Below are 19,416 nucleotides of genomic sequence, written 5' to 3'. Positions count from 1 at the left end.
GCCGTAAACGGCAGCTGCAAGGTGGCAGGTTTTTCTGTCGCCCATCTGCCTCCTCTCCTGGAACGGGTGGTCTCCCCACCGATCAAACATCTAAATTATATTTTCCATCTGTCGCACAAGACTCCTGTGGGAGGTCTAATTCCGTCTCGTCTGGAGGCGTGGCAGACATCATCGAAGACCAATTGGTTTTGTCAATCGCTCGGGTGGGCTTCTACTTGTCCCTCCCCCTACCTCACCCTTCAATCCTCCCTTCCAGCAGACTGGGTCCCCTCCCTCATCCTTGCGTCCTAGACACACAGGATTACTTATGAATATTTGCAGCAGCGCCTGGTAAGACCAGTATGAGACTGAACCCATACTAAATGTTTTAGCATATATAGGCAGATGCTACTGAACTTCATTACGGGCACTACTTGGAACTAGAACAGATCTTCTCTTATCGAAATAGGGCCCCAATCAACATGATTTTGACCCTATATTGACAATCCCAGAAGATTTTTACTGGATGTCTGTCGCAATCTATTCACTAAATAAGTGAGTACAAAAGCTTTCCCAGTGCGATTTTTGTTTATGCAGTCAGGGTTTAGCTTGTTAAAAGGGTCCTATTGATTTTTACACATCAGGCCGCCTGTTTGTTTTCCAGTGTAGGAATATCCATCATTTGAGGTATCTCCAGACAGAGCACATACGGGATTCATCCTATAATATCTATATTCTCCTCCAACACTTGTATAACGGAGGTTAGTAAGATATAGGCAACAATGCAAGAAGTTACTCTTTGTACATTAATTGAATTTGTAAATTGTTTAAGATGACATTGAGTTACGAAGAGTAAGTAATTTAATATTTTTTTTAGATTACTTTGCTCACCCCATCCTCCTACGAGGCAACATATAGCTTGTAGTTGACATCTGTCTTGATGAAGGTTGGCAGAATTGAAGGGCAAGATGCAAACTTTCGAGAATCTGTGTATGAATGAGAGCGAGAGTATGAATGATGGGTTAAAAGGTTATGAGCTTATGTTTTAGAGATTTAATTCTGTGGTGTATTGACATATGATGAATTATCCTTCTCTGTGAATTATTGAAACAGAAACAAGAGTACTCATCTTTATCGATTGATCCATTTTTTTTTTGCTCCTTGGTGCCCAGTCAGGTTCTGGTTTTTGGAGCTGCAGCACCTGTCGGTGGTTCCCCCGATCAGGTTGCTGCAGATTCCTGACCTTCTTAACCAGTGCAACCACCAGCTGTGGCATCCCTCCCCCCATTCGTTCAGCTTGGCGGCCTGGTGCCTCAGTTGCGATCTTTAGCGCAGTTCAATCTCTCTACGGCAACATGTGCATAATCCATGCGGCCAGTAAGCCTTCCACAAGGGCTCAATACAGTAGCAAATGGCTCAGTTTTTGACATTTGTGTTTAGCCAAAGAGCTCGATCCCAGGCATGCTTCTATTGACACTGTTCTGTCCTTTGTATCTGACCTGGCAGCCTCTGGCATACATGTCCTGTCATGCAGGACTTATTTGTCCGCCATTGCGGCCTCCCTGTCTACAGACCGCTGTTCCTTTTCTTTGGCTAATCCAGTCATCAAGAGACAATTTGCTGGTCTCCATCTTTTGCCACCCGTTTTGGCCCCTCCTCCCAAATGGGATCGGAATGTGGTCCTCACCGCGTTGTCGTAAGCCCTTTGATCCCATGGCTACTACTGACTTTAAGTAGCTGTCCTGGAAGGTGGCTTTTGTTAATTGCGGTAACATCCGCAAGCCGGATAAGTGAGCTTCAGACTTTCTGTGGAACATCCGTTCCTAACTTTCCATAAGGAGACAGTGGTCCTTCGCACCCACCCTTCTTTCCTTCCTAAAGTGGTTTCAGAATTCCATTTAAACCAGTCTATATCTCTACTGGTCTTCTTCCAGTCCTTGGTCTGTGATGCTGAAAGGGTTCTGCACAACCTAGACATCAGACTGGCTCTGAAGTTCTACCTCGACAGGATTAGCGAACTCGGAAGCTCTCATCAACTTTTCGTTGCATTTGGTGATCCAAAATAAAACCTGCCAAAAAAGCATCCATCTCCTGCTGGGTTGCTTCATGTGTTTCCGAGGCCTACAAGGTTCAAGGCCTTCAACCACCTAAAGGCATTCATACATGTTTGGTCCGTTGCCAATCGGGTGCTGTTACATTCCAAAAGTATGTCCCTTGGGAGTACATTGCCAAGGCATCTACATGGGTCTCCCCATCGGCTTTTTGCAAGCATTACTGTCTAGACCTGAGGCCCAATTTGGCCAGGCAGTTCTCAAGAATGTATTCCAATAAGGGAAATTTCCATCCCCCCATAATATCTATGGTCAGTGCTTGGGAATCTCACACAAGTATAGAGGAAATGGGACGTGATGTAGGAGTATGACAGTTACTCACCGTAGTGACTACCGTACTCCTAGTCATTAGTCCCCTTTCCTCCATATGCCCACCGTCCCTGCTAAGAAGTATCGTCTATTACTGCTTAAATTGTCTCAGACCTGGCTATAGGAAAGGACAGAAGGGCGATGCAGCGTTCAGGAAGGTGTAAAAATAAAAGGACACAGATTACATTTTTGATGCTTTTTAATAAGTGCTCCGGTCCCATCCCGAAGGACGGAATATCCCACGAGTATGGTTGAAAGGGGACTATGGATTTAGGAGTAAGGTTGTCACTACAGTGAGTAACTTTGTCATTGTGTTGCATAGCACCTACTTTGAGAAGGGCAAGGAACACTATGTTTAATCGGCAAGCATTTGAATGGGTAGGGAGTTGAGTTGGATACCTGTGGAGAAAGAATGATTTGCCATAGTGTGGTTGTGAGAAGATCCAGGGCCCTACTTGACGGGTCCTATCTTTTTAAAAGGACAATCACATTTCCAAAGTAGAATTTACTTTTCCAGATCTCAATTAGTTCCACCCTTCTATGCTTGGTTATGAAACATTAGGACAATTTGCTACCTCGGCTTCCTTTGCATGGGGCCAGTCTGTCCATCTTATTGATGTGGTGCTACTCATCACATTTAGGGAATCATTGCTGACCAAAACCTTGAGGTTGACTCATTTCCAAGCATTGGACGGTGTGCTTCATTCCTTGTAAGTGAAACGTCTGATTACATACAATGTATGCCTTCACTTTCTAGTGAAGTTAAGCTGTGCTACATGTCATAGTGCTCATGCATTGGTGAATCACTAATGTAATCATTTGCTTTTAACCGTGCAACACGGATAGTTTGAACTTTTAACTATAGTCCACAGCAAACTTTGCACTTCTTGAGATACTGACAACTTAAGATCTGCCTTACAAAATATTGGGGCATATGCAGTTTTTATGTATTTAAATGTATACTTAAAGTATGTGACCTAAACAGGTATGTAATGTTGTACAAAATACATATATATCTGATTTTACTTTTTCTTCTCAGGAGAAGATCCTCACTGAATTTTGTCTTCAGTGATTGGTGCCTGGTCACACATTCCCTTCCATTAATAAGTCGTGTTCGGGTCTTAAACAATGGACATGATTCTTGAAACAATCTGAGTGCCAGGATTTTATCATCCATAAGCATGTGAGTACCTACTTATTTACATATATGTACCTATCTGATTATTGGGCCTAAACCCAATGTGGTCACTGGGGTGTCACAAGCACTTAATTGGGACCTAAAACTACTGTTGCTCACTTTGAGGTGCCTGTAGGGCCTATATTTAACTGTTGCTTGCACTAAAGTGTGATTAAGTGCTATGTCAACTTCCTTATGTTGTGTTTAGGCTTAAACCAGTGGTATTCAAACTTTTTATGCTGAGCACCCCTTGAGTAAAAATACTTTTGCCAAGCCCTTCTGATGTAATATCTGAAGAGCTTCACACCACCCCCATGACATGCTTTGGGACCCCCAAGGGGGTGGGGATAGCCAGTGCCAGTTTGAAGACCACTGGCTTAAACGGACTGCTGTAATTTGCCTGTCTGGTCTAAGGCTGTTGATATATACACCAATTTATTTCTTGGACCAAATCCATCACTCAGGCCTGTCAAGGTGCCTGCTCCCATTGATGGTCAGTAAAATCAACAGCACTCGTACCATACACAAAAATAAACGGACTGACAACTAGGACTTCACTATCCAAGATGAATGACATTAGCATCCAGGTGCACCTGAAGATTCTTCTTTCGTTCTACTGTGTCTTGAAAAGATAATTTGTACAGCGATTTGAAAAGCCATAGGTAGATGAATCTCGCACCGATGAACGTCCAAGTTTTACCCTAATCGATACGGAGCCTCAGGCGGTTGGTCCACCTTGTCCTTCACATCGAGAAGGGGCTTTTCCACCAAAGTTTACCATCAGTTGGGCTCTGGGGGGAGAGGAGGGGGCTTGTCCCACTACCTTGGCCTCAAGCATGGACTCCTTAATGCCAGGATTGGAACAAATACCTAGCATTGACCCTGTGCTAAAGGTTGTTCGCACAAACGGGTGGTGGGGGCGATTTCCACTTCACCTCATTATCTGTTATGACTTTGGTATCATCAGTGGCCCTTCCATGTGTCATTGGGCTACAAGCACTCAGCTTGTGGCATACACTGGACCCCATTGTGTGGTACCCTCATATGTACCCCAATCTATGTGCTATGCCTCAAATGAGTTGCAGCGCCTGGCAACTTTCCCCTGGGCTGCGGCCACCATGCTGCGGTCATACGTGGCTGAATTCATACAGCAAGTTGTGCCACAACTGCATTCAATCAGGGCGCCCTGACTGTGTTGGAGGCTGTACATCCTGCACAGCTATCTACTTGACCTCAATTACTGCTGTTTAAAACAATCATACAGTGCAGCTGTTCCGTCTGTTAGGACTCATTTTTACTGGGTGCACACATTAGAGTGAAACCACCCTGGCCAATGGTCCCTCAGGGCCCACACGCTTACCAAATCCATCAATGGAGCCACAATCTCTGAATCCTTCCCTTGAAAGGGCAGCACACTGATCCAGACCCTGATGCAGAGGATGACTAGAATGAATGGAAATACTCTGCCAAAAAATGTCGTCCTGGTGAATTGTTCCCAGTGTATACGTCTGCCAGCCACAGACAGCACTTTAACATTGACAGAGGACGACGGGTGCTCACTTCGGGGCTGGACAGTCTGGTATCATGGTTTAACCAGTTGTGGTAAAGATTACAAAGACAAAAATAAAGAGGAAACCTATGTCTTCCTAACTAAGAGGGTTTTCCCTATCTCTACTAAAGAACTAAGGAATCGGTCAGAATGTCCAAGTAAATAGTCTGCTGTTGTGTCAAAATGCCTACTTTTGTCCCCGACACTTGTATCACACGTGTAACTAATATGAAAGAGTTAGTGGATCTTTCTGGTCCAGATGAATGACTCCCTTCTTCTGGACAATGAGCCACGGTTCCAATCGTAGGTGGGAACTTAGCCTGAGAGAATGACTCCCTTCCCCTGGTCTCAGTTTCTTTCCCAGGAAACAAAGTTCCAACCTGTGATGCTATAAAGTTCTCCATCCCAATTCAAAATGCAAAGTTCCAACTCAAACATTCCTTATGGTCCATAGTTTGCTTCACTATTGGGTTCCTGGGGAATGCCTCCCTTCTCCAGGTATTTTGTTCTCCATGCCTCCACAGTGCCAGGGGAATGACTCCCTTCCCCGGGCCTTCTCTTGGCTTCATGATACACAATCTTCTTTATTTGGGGTCCTGGAGAATGCCTCCCTTCTCCAGGTATTTTATTAATGTTCTCACAGTGCCAGAGTAATTACTCCCTTCCCGAGGCCTCTTTCCATTTGGCTTCATGATATTCACTGCCACGGGGCGGGGGGTGGTGGGTAGGGCCTCCTTCCCCTGATCTTTCTCTGCTTCATAGGTGACAAAGCCAGGAGATATTGCTTCCTTCTCCTGATCTCTCTGCTTCACAGTTCACAAAGGCTGGGGGGGCCTGGAGGGGAATGACTCCCTTCTCAGACTTTAGTATGCAGTCCGCTCTGCCAGTGGCACTGCCTCCCTTCCCCTGGCTTCTTTGCCCCTTTTGCTTTCACCATTCACAGTTCAATATTACCAGGGGGGAATGCTTGGTTTGCACTTCAAAAGTTCTCATGAACTCCCAATCTTATGAATGCAGGGTTCCCAGGCCTGTGTTTCTCTCGTCTTTGCAGTAGCCCTGGTTCACTATCCTGCCAGTTACTGGGACCATGAAGATGACTTTGGTTGCTCTTCATAAAAGGGTATTGGTCCCAGACCCGTGCGATTGCTCCCCTTTTGGTGCTGCAGACCTGGTTCACTGTCCTTCCAGGTACTGTGACTTTGAAGATGACTTGGGTTACTCTTCATGAAAGGGTGCATGTCCCTGACCAGTGTTTGGACATTTGTCAGCCCTTCTGAATGCCCACCACCTGTTTCAGCAACCCAGGTATCTGAAAGGGGCATGCCGGTGTTTCTTCGATCGCTCGCAGACTCTTCTGTGTCCTTTCAGGTCTCTCGCAGCCCCTGCTGTTTTCCTGTGTGCTGCGGCGTCTCTGCAGCCTTTGGTTCCTCGTGGGCTACGCGTCTCCTGTCAACCGTGTTCCAGCAGCTTCTTGTGCCTGCCGCCTGCTTCTCCGCAGCTCCAGCCAGTCTCTCCACGGCGGACTGGATAGGGACAGCTCTGCCTGCAGGTCCATGTCCCCAGTAATCTGCTTCCCGTCTTGCGGTTCCTCTAGGGAGAGCGCCTCTCCCATGCCTGGTTTCCCTGTTCAGTTTTGTATGGGTTCTACCCATCAGTTTTCAGGAAACACACACCGTCCATTCTAGTTTGCATGGGTGCTCTTTATGCTTCTGCACTTCTTCGTCCCAGTACTGATCTTAGGCTTCAGACCAGACAGGATACATGTCCCTTGAGGAGTCCACACTCTTCTTCGTCCCAGTACTTCCTATATTTATGGTATGGCAAAAACATATAGGAGCACTAGTCAGTGTTTGGCTGGGGGGAGCAGGGGAGGGGGTATATAGGTGTGTTGGGGTTAGTTTGGTTATGGGGGTATCCTAGGTCATCACTAATCCCATCAAGGGTTACCCTGGAGGTGGTATTCAGAGGTTCTATCGGGTAGCGGCCTCACCAGGGGAGAAGTGACAACATCTAGGGATTTGTCACACAAGCCTTACAATAATGTTTGTGCTTGTATAGTGCCACATGCTGAATAGCTCCCCCTTTCAAGTGCTGTAGTAACGGATATTCTTATCCCATAATTATGGTACTCCATTTATCAACCTCCGAAGGATGAAAGGCTAAGTTGACCTTGCCGCAGTATTATAACCTGGGAGTTGCAGGGTGCCCTCATGTCGGAGGCCAACATTTAATTCAACTATCCTTGGACATCAAAGTCCCCTCATACCCCTTGCCCCCCTGCAACGCCCCCCTGTCAACAAACGTTTCTGCAGCTAACCCTCTTAACAAAAAGCATATGTTCTTGCACATGTTTGGGAAATATATTGGAACTTATCGCCTACTCTAAAGGCAAGCTAATACATTTGCTTTTAAACTCGGGCAATCGGTGGCTTTGGCAAGATGTCGAAGGAAGTCAAAGATGATCGATTGGGTTTAGGCCAAACTTTCTCTCTGGTGTGAGGGAATTCAAGCAACTTGCCCTCAATATGCTAAATGCTGCCTACGATCTTGTAGACCCTGCACCCAAGTTTCTTCGCCAAACCCATAAAAAGCAGATTGGCACTCTGGAACCAGGTACTTCAGACCTGCACACATCAACACCACAGGTTTTGCATCTGCCTTTCTCACTGTCCCACTAATGAATACCACCCCCACACCCTCTTTGTATAATAGTGGTAGACCACCACTAAACAAGACTGCTTGCATCACATTACACAATCCAAAAGCCAAAACCTTTTTCCTTTGTTAGTACTGATTTTTAACAGGAAAGTGCAAGGGACAGATGTGAGAACCTAAATTTCCCTTTTGAGTGGCAACCCATAGAAACAGATGAGTCCCACAAAACATTTGGTCCAGCAGTCACATAGTCACTGTCATAGCTGTTCTCTCTGCACCTGAACACACTGCATGGCATTGCTTTCATAATGTCTGATAGAACTGAGGGTTTGGTGCGCATTATCAAATAAACAAAACTAAACTTGGGTGATTATTAATGTACTTACAATGTAATGCTTTTTTATTTTCATGTTTACACAGACTTTGGTCTTCTGAAGGGCCTTCCACCCCACAGCACTTGAAAGCCAAAACAATAGCAGTGGGTGCTAAACAAATATCAAATAACATAACCTATGTGCCTTTGGGTATTTGCTTCAAGCCTCCCACTTCTACACAGAGGATCAAGATAAGGTTCTTGTGGGATATTTGGTCATGCAACAGGCGATCAATTGACCAAATATAAGATCAGTGCTACGATGAGGAAGACCCCTTTTTTGTTTTCTCAAATATTCCGCCAAAGACCTTTCTTATTGTCTCAGCAAATATAGAAGTATAGGACCAAATCCCTCCTTTCTTTCCAGGACCACTGTACCCTAAGAGCTCTACAGTGTCCCGATGCATAAAATGATGAATCCTAATCTGGTGCCCTTTACATGGTATTGGACATGACCAAAACATTCTAATATTTGCTGTACTTCATGTCTCATTCATCACAGTTGGAGGCCACCACCTGGCTTGGAAAGTGTCCCCCTTTGTTCCCTGGGTGCTTTTGGAAGGGGGAATCACCAGTCCACACTCCAATACAGTCTCCTCCTTATGCTTCCTCACAGCCTTTCTCTGTTGTGATAAACGTTCAGATGCTCCTGGCCATGTGCGGTATAGGAAAGTTACCGTCCTCTCAGTGGGCTTTTTCCTCACTTGTTTACAGTGCAGAAGAAAAGTAATGAAGTCCTTTGATCCCAACCTGGCCAGAATAAATCTTTTCCTCACCCAGGAGAAGTTAAACATGTAGACACTAACCCAAGTATTGGCATCCTTCCGAGTAAGCGATTGGCTTTGTGCAATGGACCGCTTTATATGTAGCCAGATGCTCGGGTAAGTATATATATATTTTTTTTTCTCCCAAATGTAATACTTACTCTTGTAGTTCTGGTGTAAACCAGGCTTTGCTAGTTCTTTCAATAGAGGTTTTCTGCTGTTTCAAGGGTGCCAGGATATTTGTGATGTGACTCAGGTTAGCAGTAATGGCCTGTGACATAAATGCCGACAAGTCATCCTTGTCAAATTCCAACTCTGGAGTTAGCAAAAGCATCATTGGACCTCTGTGGTGGAATGGATTACAGTGTCGGAGCAGTGCACTTCCTTTGGACTCGTTTATATCACTACAAAGGTGATGGGGTTGCCTTATTTTATCTTAGGTAGGACTGGATTCTTGTCTATCTTTACCACAATAAATGGCTACCAAGTCCCTTCCCATCGCTAACGCCCCTGGGACTTTAAAGCTCCCACTGACTAAGTTTCATTAGCATTATGTGGGTTTCTAAAGTTTCTCACGCCTGAGAGAATTGTGGCAGACAATTTTTCTGTCTCCAAGAGAGATTGTAGTCTTCTTTGCCTACCTTTCAGAAGATGCAGAGTCATATTTCTGCTTGCATCATAGTGGTTTCATCAGTGCATCTGTGAATTGAGTGCACTCCTCTGGCACTGTCAAGGCAATGGGATCAGAAGTTGCTTCTACAATGGCCATTTAAGTGACATTTAGAGAAGGACACTCTCGAGTAGGTTGACAGTATGTGTTTTCCTATTTGTAGCCACCCTCCGAGTCCACATCTGTAAACAGTTACTTCATAAAGCATATTATCTTGTTTGCCAAATAATTAAGATACATTTGTGGTATGGAAGATCTTCATTGAAGTCACTCTTAAGGTTCTATGAGAGCAAAGTGATTCCTATATGAATATCTTCCCAAATCGTTATCGGGAGGATTTCATAAGGTTTAGGTGGAGTCTGTTTTGCACTGGGGAAATACTATTGCAACATAATTTAATTTTCCAAGAGGAATACTTTCGCCAATATTGCAGTGATAAACTTTAATTGGAAACTAAGAAAAATCTGATTCACTGTAATGCACTGACAGCACTTGGCACTTTATTTTTTTCAAAACTAAGTTCACAGTGAAGCTTTCGACTGCGATTCCCTTTGGTCAAGTTGCCTGGGTGGCACGTCTGTGGTTATTGCTGTGGTAGGATTTTTGAGAAATTTAAAATGTACCACCCAGGGTGAATGAGATATGGGGGAATGCTTGACAATTATATTTTAAATTTGCTTTTTGTTGCAAGATTTAAGAATGTTTCTAATATAATTATGATGTCACATATGAAGGATTATAAAGTATACAAAGTCTTCACATGTCTATTTGATTGTTTTTATTTTTGTGATTAACAAGTATGTATTGGTTAAGTCTGCTTTTTTTTTTTAAATTGTGGATTGAGGTTCAAAATTGTGTACATTTTGAAATTGCAAAGGTTGCATTTATTTTAACCATATACAATTAAAACAATGGACGATTGATCTCTGTTCACTTGGGTCTAGTCCAATTTGAACTTTGGCTCAACCTGTCAACTGGTCTCCCCTTTTAACATTTTTCCTCTCTGAACTGCAGTTTCCCATCAGAACAGATTTCTCAATTCACACGGGTAGCCACTCTAGGGGACTTTAGCCTCTATAGCCTTCTGCCTTCCTTCTCCTGATCAGAAGCTGCAGCCGTGTTACGACTGCCTTCCTGCAGATCAACAATTAGCGGAGTTGAACCGTCTTTTGTTATTTCTGGCTTTTAGTCCGCGCAACTGGGCCCTGCAGCATAAACATTTCCTGATTGCAGCACAGTTCCTTCTTTATGACTGGGCTTATTTCCTGAGTAGGCTGTAAAACTACCCGCACAAACCTCCCCTGCGTGGTCCCATTCCCCACTAGTAAGATCCCCTTACTTCGGTCTCGCCTCATACTTCAGGCCTGGAGCGCCCCCTGGTTAACTTTCTGCTACATGACAAAACTGCAAATACCTGTATTTCACTCCTGGGATGGGTGTCTAGTGTTTCCCAGGTGTCCATTCCCCTAACTGGTTCACAAATTGCAAATGCGAGATTTTAATTGTGCCTTTTTGGCTCAATTTGCATCATCAGATCTGCTTGTCCAAGCTTCGTTCTACCTCCATATTAGCACCTCTTTCAGTGGGTGGGAGGGCAGATATTCCCTCTTTCTCCAATTCCTCTAAGAACCACCCCTAGGGATTCCTAGTTTCTCTAGGTTCACTTACTATTTTTGTTAGTTTCATTGGAGGGACTCCAAGGTGCAGATGCCATTTTGGGCATTGGGTCGGGCATTGGGTCTGGCTAGGTGACGGTTCAGAACTCTGGTTAGACGGTTTTGATGCTTGGCAGCTGCACCTGCCATTCCAACCACCACAAGTCCTACAATGACAGGAGGACCTCCCCCCGTAGACCATGGAAGAGGGCAGCAGTAAAGAACACCATGCTTAGGCGGCACCAACTGACTTGTGTGTCAAGGACAAAAACTACTCCATGAAGGCCTCTCCAAGATGGAGAGCAGCAGTTGAAAGAGGACTCATTGGCCCACAAAGCTGGAGACCTGCAGTGTTACAAGTTGAAACTCTACAACTGGGATGGATGCACCACAGATGCCCTTGTTGAAGTTGGTGAGCCAACAGGATGGTTCCGGGACACTGCTGAGCAGCATTGGCGTGTGGGAGTGCTGACTGATTAATCCCATCTGCTAAAGGGTCCAAGCACTGACGAGGATCTTCAGGCGCTAGATCCAGAGACACAGGCCTTCACTGGGACTTGGCTGCTGGCAATTCTGGATGTATTTGAAATACTTCATTCAAATGGATTGTGTCCTCCTACGTACTCCTCATCTTTGATATCTCCAATATCCAGCTTCAGCAAAATATTTCAGCAGATGCTGTCGACTCGATGTCCCTCGAGGGCCTCTGTCTCGAGGATGTCATTGAAGGTATATATAGCAAACGCAGCACCCGTTGGCTTCAGTTCTGTTTATCAGAGTAAGCTTTCGCTTCGTTAACTAGGACGCGCTTCATATTTTTCTTCGGAAATTGTCAATAATGGCTTGGTCTTCGGCTTTGACAACCCTAAAGACTGGGTTTAAAAAATGCCAAGACTCGGGCGCTAAAATGTCACTGACGGACCCACATTGGGTGTGCTTGTGGTGTCTTGTTGTGGAGCACAAGACCTCGGCCTGTCGGTGTCAGTTGATGACCGGAAAGCTATGAAGGAGCGTAAAGGGTAATTGGCGGTAGGTAGGCTCCCCAAAAAAATCCCCTTCAACTATCCCGTCGAAAAAACATTATTCCAACGAAGTGAGAGACGAAGCTCCTCGACGGAAGAACACAAGGTTCAGGTCACAGAGTGGCTCTCGCCACTATTTGTCGTCAAGGAAATTGCCTACTTAGTCTTCCTCGTCCGACTCCTCTCCAGAGACTACTTATCTTGCCCTACCAAGGCCTCTACTCTGGCTGAATGGGAATCATTCAGGCAGGAAATGCTAAACCTTTTCCAGAGGCAAGAACCCTCGAAGCAAGTAGGCCATGCTCCTCCTGCGCCTTCTGAAGCCGGAAAGGAAAGTGCTTTAGCCAAATCCCATGCGCCAGGACGATGGCCAGATTCTCCTTGAGAGCCGCCGATGTCTCGACAAGATAAGTCATGGAAGAATCTTTTGACCCATTGAAGTCGACAGACAAGTCGAAGTCTGACGCCCGTGGCGCCATCGACACCCAAAATGTCTTCATCAAAGACATTGATGCAAAAAACAAGGTTAGTGACGACACTATCAACATCGGTCTGGAAGTCATCAATGCCCTTACCAGTAATTAAAAAATCCTTCACACCATTGCAAAGAGAGGATTTTTTTTTAAGTCGCTCACATGCATTTATGAAGACAATGAGTCTTCAGATGACACTGATCTGCAGTGTGGAGTGCAATATTGCACTCCTAATGTCCTTGATAGCTTCATAGCGGAGGAATCTAGGTTGTAGGGCCTGCATAAAAATTTACAAACGGCCAGTGGGGTGGACACCTCACCAGAGTTGGATTTTGGAAAAAAAGATCATGCAGATGCAGCTTACAATGACCAGGGTCACTGATTTCATGGGATGGAGCAGGCCTGCCCTCCCGTATGCAGGTTTGCAAGGATTTACACGTGTAGTCTAGACTCCTTAACATGCCTTTTGACAGGTCTCAACTTTTTGGCAGCAAAGCTGACAAATGCCTTGATATGTTGCAGACCTCGAAGGCGGCAACCAAGTCTCTAAGTGTCGCTGTTAGGCAGCCTCAGCCCTTTCACCCTAGTGGACCGTCTTGGAGGTGTAGATCGTTTCGCTACTAAGTTGGAAGAGTGAGGGGAATGGCTGGTCGGAGACCATAGAAGATTCTGCAGACTGTCAGCATCTGAAAGAATGGCAGGGTATTACTTCCGATGTTTCGGCATTAGAAACCATAGCCCAAGGTTACTGCCTCCCCTTCATTCAGAGACCTCAGAATCATCCACAGGGAAGCCATTCGTTAAACTTTCCTGCTCCGTTCCTTGTGCAGGAAATGTTGTCCCTTCTAGAGAGAGAGGTGCTGAAGAGCCAGTACCTGTAACGGAGACTAACTAAAGATGGTATTCTTCAGATTTCCTGATTTGTATTTTTTTTCTTTGCCCCCCTCCCCCTTCCAACCCCAAAAGGATGGAGAACTGTGACCCATCTTGGACTTGAGATAATTGAACAAGTTCCCCAGGAAGGAAAAGTTAAAGAAGGTCACACTTTCTCAGATCCTTCCGGCCCTCCAGCTGCACACACAGAGTACCTGAGGTTGGTGGTTCTCTATCGGTTTCGAGTTATTTTGTCGGGTTAAACTCCGCCCAAGGGTTTTCACCAAACTGATGGCGGTGGTGGCAGCGAGTCTAGGGAGAGGGGGGGGGTTCACGTCTACCCCTACCTGGACGATTGGCTGATCAGGGTGCATTCTCCTGAACAAGTCCTGGATCATCTCAGCGTAACCTGCAACTCTCTCCAGAGACTGGGCTTCTCCCTCAATTACAAGAAGTCCCATATGTACCATCTCAAAGGCTCCAATTCATCGGGGCTGTACTGGATACATGCTTGGGAAAGACCTCGCCACCTGAGGTGAGGGCTCAAGACATTCTGCAGATGATCCCACCATTTTCGTAGTGCCCAGCGTCTCCCGGCCTTCGCCTTATTGAGGTTGCTCGGCCTTATGGCATCTTGTATTTTCCTTGTGCCAGAGGCTTGTCTGAGAATGAGATCCCTTCAATATGCTCTCGGGTCACAACGGTATCAGTTCTCGGGCAACATGTCAGGCCTACTTCAGGTTCCAAACAGGGTCACACAGGATCTCATGTGGCAACATTCTGAATGGAGAACCTTTTTTGCAGCCCTGGCCGGAGATAGCGGTAGTGACGGACACCTCCCTCACGGGGTGGGGAGCCCACGCCAACGATCTGACAATCAGCGGTTGTTTGTTTCCATCAGAGTCCAAACCACACGTCAATCTTCTGGAGCTGAGGGCAATCAAACCCGCGCTGAAGGCTTTTCTGCCCTCTGTACGTGGAAAAGAATGTCTTTGTACCGCTGCTGTTGGAATACATGCTGCAGCTGGTCCTTGGATAAGAATGTGGACCCTTTTCTATGCAAAACACCAGAGATGTTCTCTTTTCTGCTGCATTTGGCCAATCTGGGGCTCCAGGTTGGAACCATTAAAGGTTATTTAGCAACGCTTGCCATCTTCAAGCGCTCGTCTGAGGAAACGTCCTATTTTAACATTCCTTTGATATAATTTCTAAAGGGACTCATTAATTTGTTCCCTCCATCTCCTTTTCAGGTTCTGGTTTGTGACCTTAATCTTTTCTTAAAGTTTCATGTGTGCACTATTTGAACCACTCCATGTTCCTTAAGTCTACTAACATTCGAAACCATCTTGTTAGTGTTATTAGCCCGTAGGGTGAGTGAGTTGCAGGCACTGTCTTCTAAACCACATTTTACGGTCTTTCATAAGGACAACGTCGTCCTTAAGGTCAAACCTTCATTCCTATCTAGGATTAGAATCAGATTTTCATTTGGGACAAGATAGTATTACCTACTTTTTACCCTTTGCCTCAACCTAGCATGGAAGATGAGACTACACCGACTCGACCCATGGAAGGCTCTGAGTTTCTAGATTTCAAGGATGTCAAAGTTTTGGTTAGATAACCAACTGTTTATAGGATACATGGGTCATAGACTAGGACAGGCTATAACTAAACAAACATTGTCCAGATGGGTTATTTGAGCTATTAATGAATGATATATGCTGGCGAGGAGGCTTGAGAGCCCATTACACTAGGGGCATGGCTATTTCGTCTGCTCTGCTGCTCTGCAAAGAGGTGTTCCAATAAAAAATATTTGTGAGGCACCCACTTGGTCTACAATTCACTTTTTTTTTTTTTTTTTACAAAGCATTACTGCCTTGATTCCTCCTTCAGTCAGCATGGAAGCTTTGGGAAAGCAGTCCTTTGTTTGGTTCACAACAACCCTTGATGACAAAATTTACTCCCTCGGCCAAAACTAATACTGCTTTGTGCTTTGCGCGCTCAGAGCAAGTGGCTCTGTGTGGCTGTTCGGCTGGGCATTCTACTGGGCATTCAACTCGTGAAGCATACGAAGATTCTACTGGTACGCTACAGAGCTTGCCGTCCGCTTTGTAAAAGGAACTGTTACTTGTGGACTACTTAATATAATTATAAGGACTTTATATGCAATGTAGAGTCTAATTTGACCTTTTTATTTAATTTTTTAGATTGGCCCCTCCCACTTTACCCAGAATTCCATAAGAAGTGGTGTCCGCGCGCTCATGCGCGCGCGCTCAGAGCAAGTGGCTCTGTAAGTGGCTGTTCGACTGTTCGCTGCTCGCAGCGAGCTGCGTTGTGAGTGCTTTTGTGAATTCTACTGTCTCCCAACATGACGTGATAGATCGAGTCAGTTGGTGCTGTGAGTGTTTAATTTAACTTAGCTAAGTCTATTTAACCTACATGTGAAAATCTGATGAACATCTTAAACTGTAGGGAAACGACTCGATATGCTCTATCATATTTAACACTTTGGTGAACTCGACATCTCTGTTTGTTGGGCACTGTGCTGTGCAGCTGTTTTGACATGTTTTGCTCTCACTTTTGACTACTCTATCCTAACCGCGCGCATGTGTGTATAGCACGATTACAGGTATACGATCTTTATCTCCCACAGAGGGTGCTTTGCGAAGTGGCCTTGGAAGTGGCTTGATGTGTCTGTTTGGTCTGGTAAGGCCGCGGGGTGATAGCCCATTTCTCTGCATTTCTTGGTAACCCTACACTGACCTGTTATCCTATGGTATTTGTTAGTCCTTCTTTCTTTCTGAAAATATGGTCGGAGTCTCATCTTAGATATAGTATGAGTCATGAGCCCAAAAAAATCTGCTAAAGTAGCTGAAAAAAAATCTGCTAAAATAAAGTTTCGTTCTTCCAGCGTGTCTGTGCCCTATATGGCCACCAGAATGAGTACTGCTCGTGCAATGGCCCTATCTGCCTCTGATTTAACTAATTCCGAAAGGGAGATGGTGGATTGCGCGCAATCATGCTCTATGGAACAAAAACTTACAATTAGCCCAAAGGCATTAATCAATGATGTTCACCTTTCAGAAAGTTCGCAATCCCTATTTGCTGAGGAGGGCTCAATTACTGATGTTGACGTAAATAGGGAAAGTGAACCTGACAGTAAAAAAAATAGAATGAACGAGAGCCCAAATTATGCTGATGCTCCCCCAATCTTTAGCATATGAGTAACCTCAATGTTGGATGTATCACAACATTTGGTCCAGGATTCAAACTACGATACTACCTCAGTATTGGAAATAAACAATGGAAATTCAGCCTTGGCCCTTGGGACATGTTGTATAGAGACTCAAGCACTGGTTCTATCTGAATTAAAGACTCATTCTAGACTGCTAAATGAGATGGTGTTGGCTTTTACAGCTTTACCTGAAATGCTTACACAAATGATCATAAATTACGGTATTGAGCCCAACTGCATGAAAAAGCACTTAGACAATAGTGGTATTACAAAGATAAAAGAGTTGTCCACAAATGCAACTCCCTTAAAGACCCCGCAGGGACTGGCTCCTGATGTGATAGAGACTAATATTGTAAAATCAGGTCTAAATGAACCCGCCACTGTTATTGAAGGTGTAACTACTATAAGTGATGACGATAATGGTGCTTTTATTGAAAAAATTTCGAAAAAAAAGGAGAAAAAAAATAGAAAAAACAGGCAAAACAAGCGAAGGCTAGCCTCACCACATCTCGTAAGTTTATGAGAACTCTTGATATACGTGAGGCTTGGCTAGATAAGAAAGATAACAAAAACATCAACAAGGTGGTGGCTGATAATAATACAGCAGAACCAACTCCTCCAGTATCATTAGTCAAATTGGCAGCCCTACCATTGGTCGCCACACTAAGCCCAGACAAATCAGAGTATACAGAAGGCACCTCTATGCTGTCAGCGGTACTTAAAAATAAAGTTACTTCTGAAAGGATTGATAGCAATCTCCGTGCCCTAGAAAGGGGGGGGTTCAAGACATTTTTGATATCTTTAAGAACCCGGATGCCTTATCTAGACCAAATACTCCCACAATCATGGATTATACCTCCACCGCTTGCTCCATATCCCCAGTAGCACAAGCTAAAGAAATAATAGTGGCTCACCAAATTGACAATAAGGGTGGTGGGGTCACCTTACGTGGTAATCTTAAAGAGGGCATGCAGGAGAACAAGTATCCCGATCTCATTGTAAAAGACAAAATTCTTGAGTCTCCCCAAATAAAAAATGTTGAAACTATCACACCAAAAATGGACAAAAGTGTGAATCAGATTACAGACACTATTGAATACCCTAATTTATCTAGGGAAGCAGTTAGTAGCATTGTTGAAGATATTCTGAATCACAAGCTAAGTGAAGCAAAAAAACTCCTCCCAAGCTTAGTGGGCCCTTCTGCAGGTAAACATGATAATCCCACTATGGAAAGTGGCGTAAGCAGAAACAACTGGTTGCCTGATGCAGTATTAAGTCAAAACATAGGTATAGGGTTGTTTCAAGGCAGACGGGAACGCTATCAATTTCAAGAATCTGACCACATGGCCAATAGTAACAAGAGAAATGAGACCCGCAACCTAAGGCGTCCTGTGTATCCAAATGAACCAAGTCTGGTGCTTAATAATGTCTTTGATGATGGGGGACCTTGGTCCCTAAATAGGCAGTACATTCTAAGTTTATTTAATGACATTGATGAACTACGCCTAATAACCTCCTCAGACATACAACTTGTAGATTTTATCCACAAAGAGAGATATGACTATGTTAGATTAATAATCAATTCTCCTCTGGTCAAAACACTTATATTAAAAGAAGCGGGTGCGCTTCAAAAAAGAGGATTTGACGTGATGGAATTCCAGGAGTCATATAATATTGACGGAAATTTGGGCTCAAATGATGGCTATATGAAAAATCCTTCTAATCAAGGCACTTATACACAAGAGGTTAGATGCTCCACCGGTAAAGAAGGTGATAAGCCGGTAATGACGGAAGTTAAATCCCAACTATCTGACATGCAAGAATGGAGATGGCTAGCCCTATCTCTCAGGGAATCCATAGATAAGTTGAAAACAATGAAGGATCCACTTTAGCGTAGATACAGCATTTAACCTTGCATCATGGGAAACTAGGGGATGCTCACATCTGACTGCTAATGCAAAAATTGTTGAAATGTTAAAGTGTTATGACTTTGTCTTGTTGCAAGAGACCTGGGCTACAGGCAATTTATTATGGGATGGCTATGGTACAATTAATTTGAAGGCATCTAAAGGTCTGCATGGCCGTCCTAGTGGTGGCCTTGTATTGGGTTATCGATCAGAGACTAATATAAAGATGGTTTCTGAACAGCAGGTTATGGATTGTGCAATTGTTGGTACTTTTAGATTAGCTACAGATAATGGCAATGTCTTCATAATGTTGTTAAATGTATACTGGAACACCGCCACTCATACAAACACAGAGCTCTTAAAGCTATTCGCAATGCTTAATCAAATACTACATGATTGGTTGGATTTAAACATGGGTAGTGCTTTGTTGCTTGCAGGAGATCTGAATGCAGATTGCAGCATGGAATATGATGATGCAACCTGGATTCTCGCATCCACAGATTTGGAGGCATTGGGGGCCCGTAATAAAGTGTACAGAGGTAGTATGTGGGTGGTTTTCATGTATAGTTGGGGAATGCAGCCTCTGTTTATTACCACTCCAACATGGCAAGCACGGGGCCTTAGTTCTATATTGGACTACATCTTTGTAAGCAATAATTTTCAAAAT

The 19,416-nt window shown here is 44.4% G+C and overlaps 1 protein-coding gene across 7 annotated transcripts in view; it reads left to right on the top strand.

The window, feature by feature from the left end:
- The window catches only part of EHMT1 (euchromatic histone lysine methyltransferase 1), a 2,375,011-nt gene that overhangs the window by 133,565 nt on the left and 2,222,030 nt on the right, over positions 1–19,416 (top strand). For 6 of the 7 annotated variants that reach the window (XM_069609714.1, XM_069609713.1, XM_069609712.1 and 3 more), the window contains exon 2: positions 3,439–3,582. The exons of the other annotated variant lie outside the window; for it this stretch is intronic. The gene's annotated coding sequence lies outside the window, so the exon portion shown is untranslated. The remainder of the gene's footprint in view (positions 1–3,438; positions 3,583–19,416) is intronic. 7 annotated transcript variants of the gene reach the window in all.

Source organism: Ambystoma mexicanum, chromosome 8 (genome assembly GCF_040938575.1).
Source record: "Ambystoma mexicanum isolate Mex_15411 chromosome 8, UKY_AmexF1_1, whole genome shotgun sequence".
Lineage (NCBI taxonomy): Eukaryota > Metazoa > Chordata > Amphibia > Caudata > Ambystomatidae > Ambystoma > Ambystoma mexicanum.
Note: the sequence above shows the minus strand (reverse complement) of the source record. Positions and strands in the feature narration are given on the sequence as shown.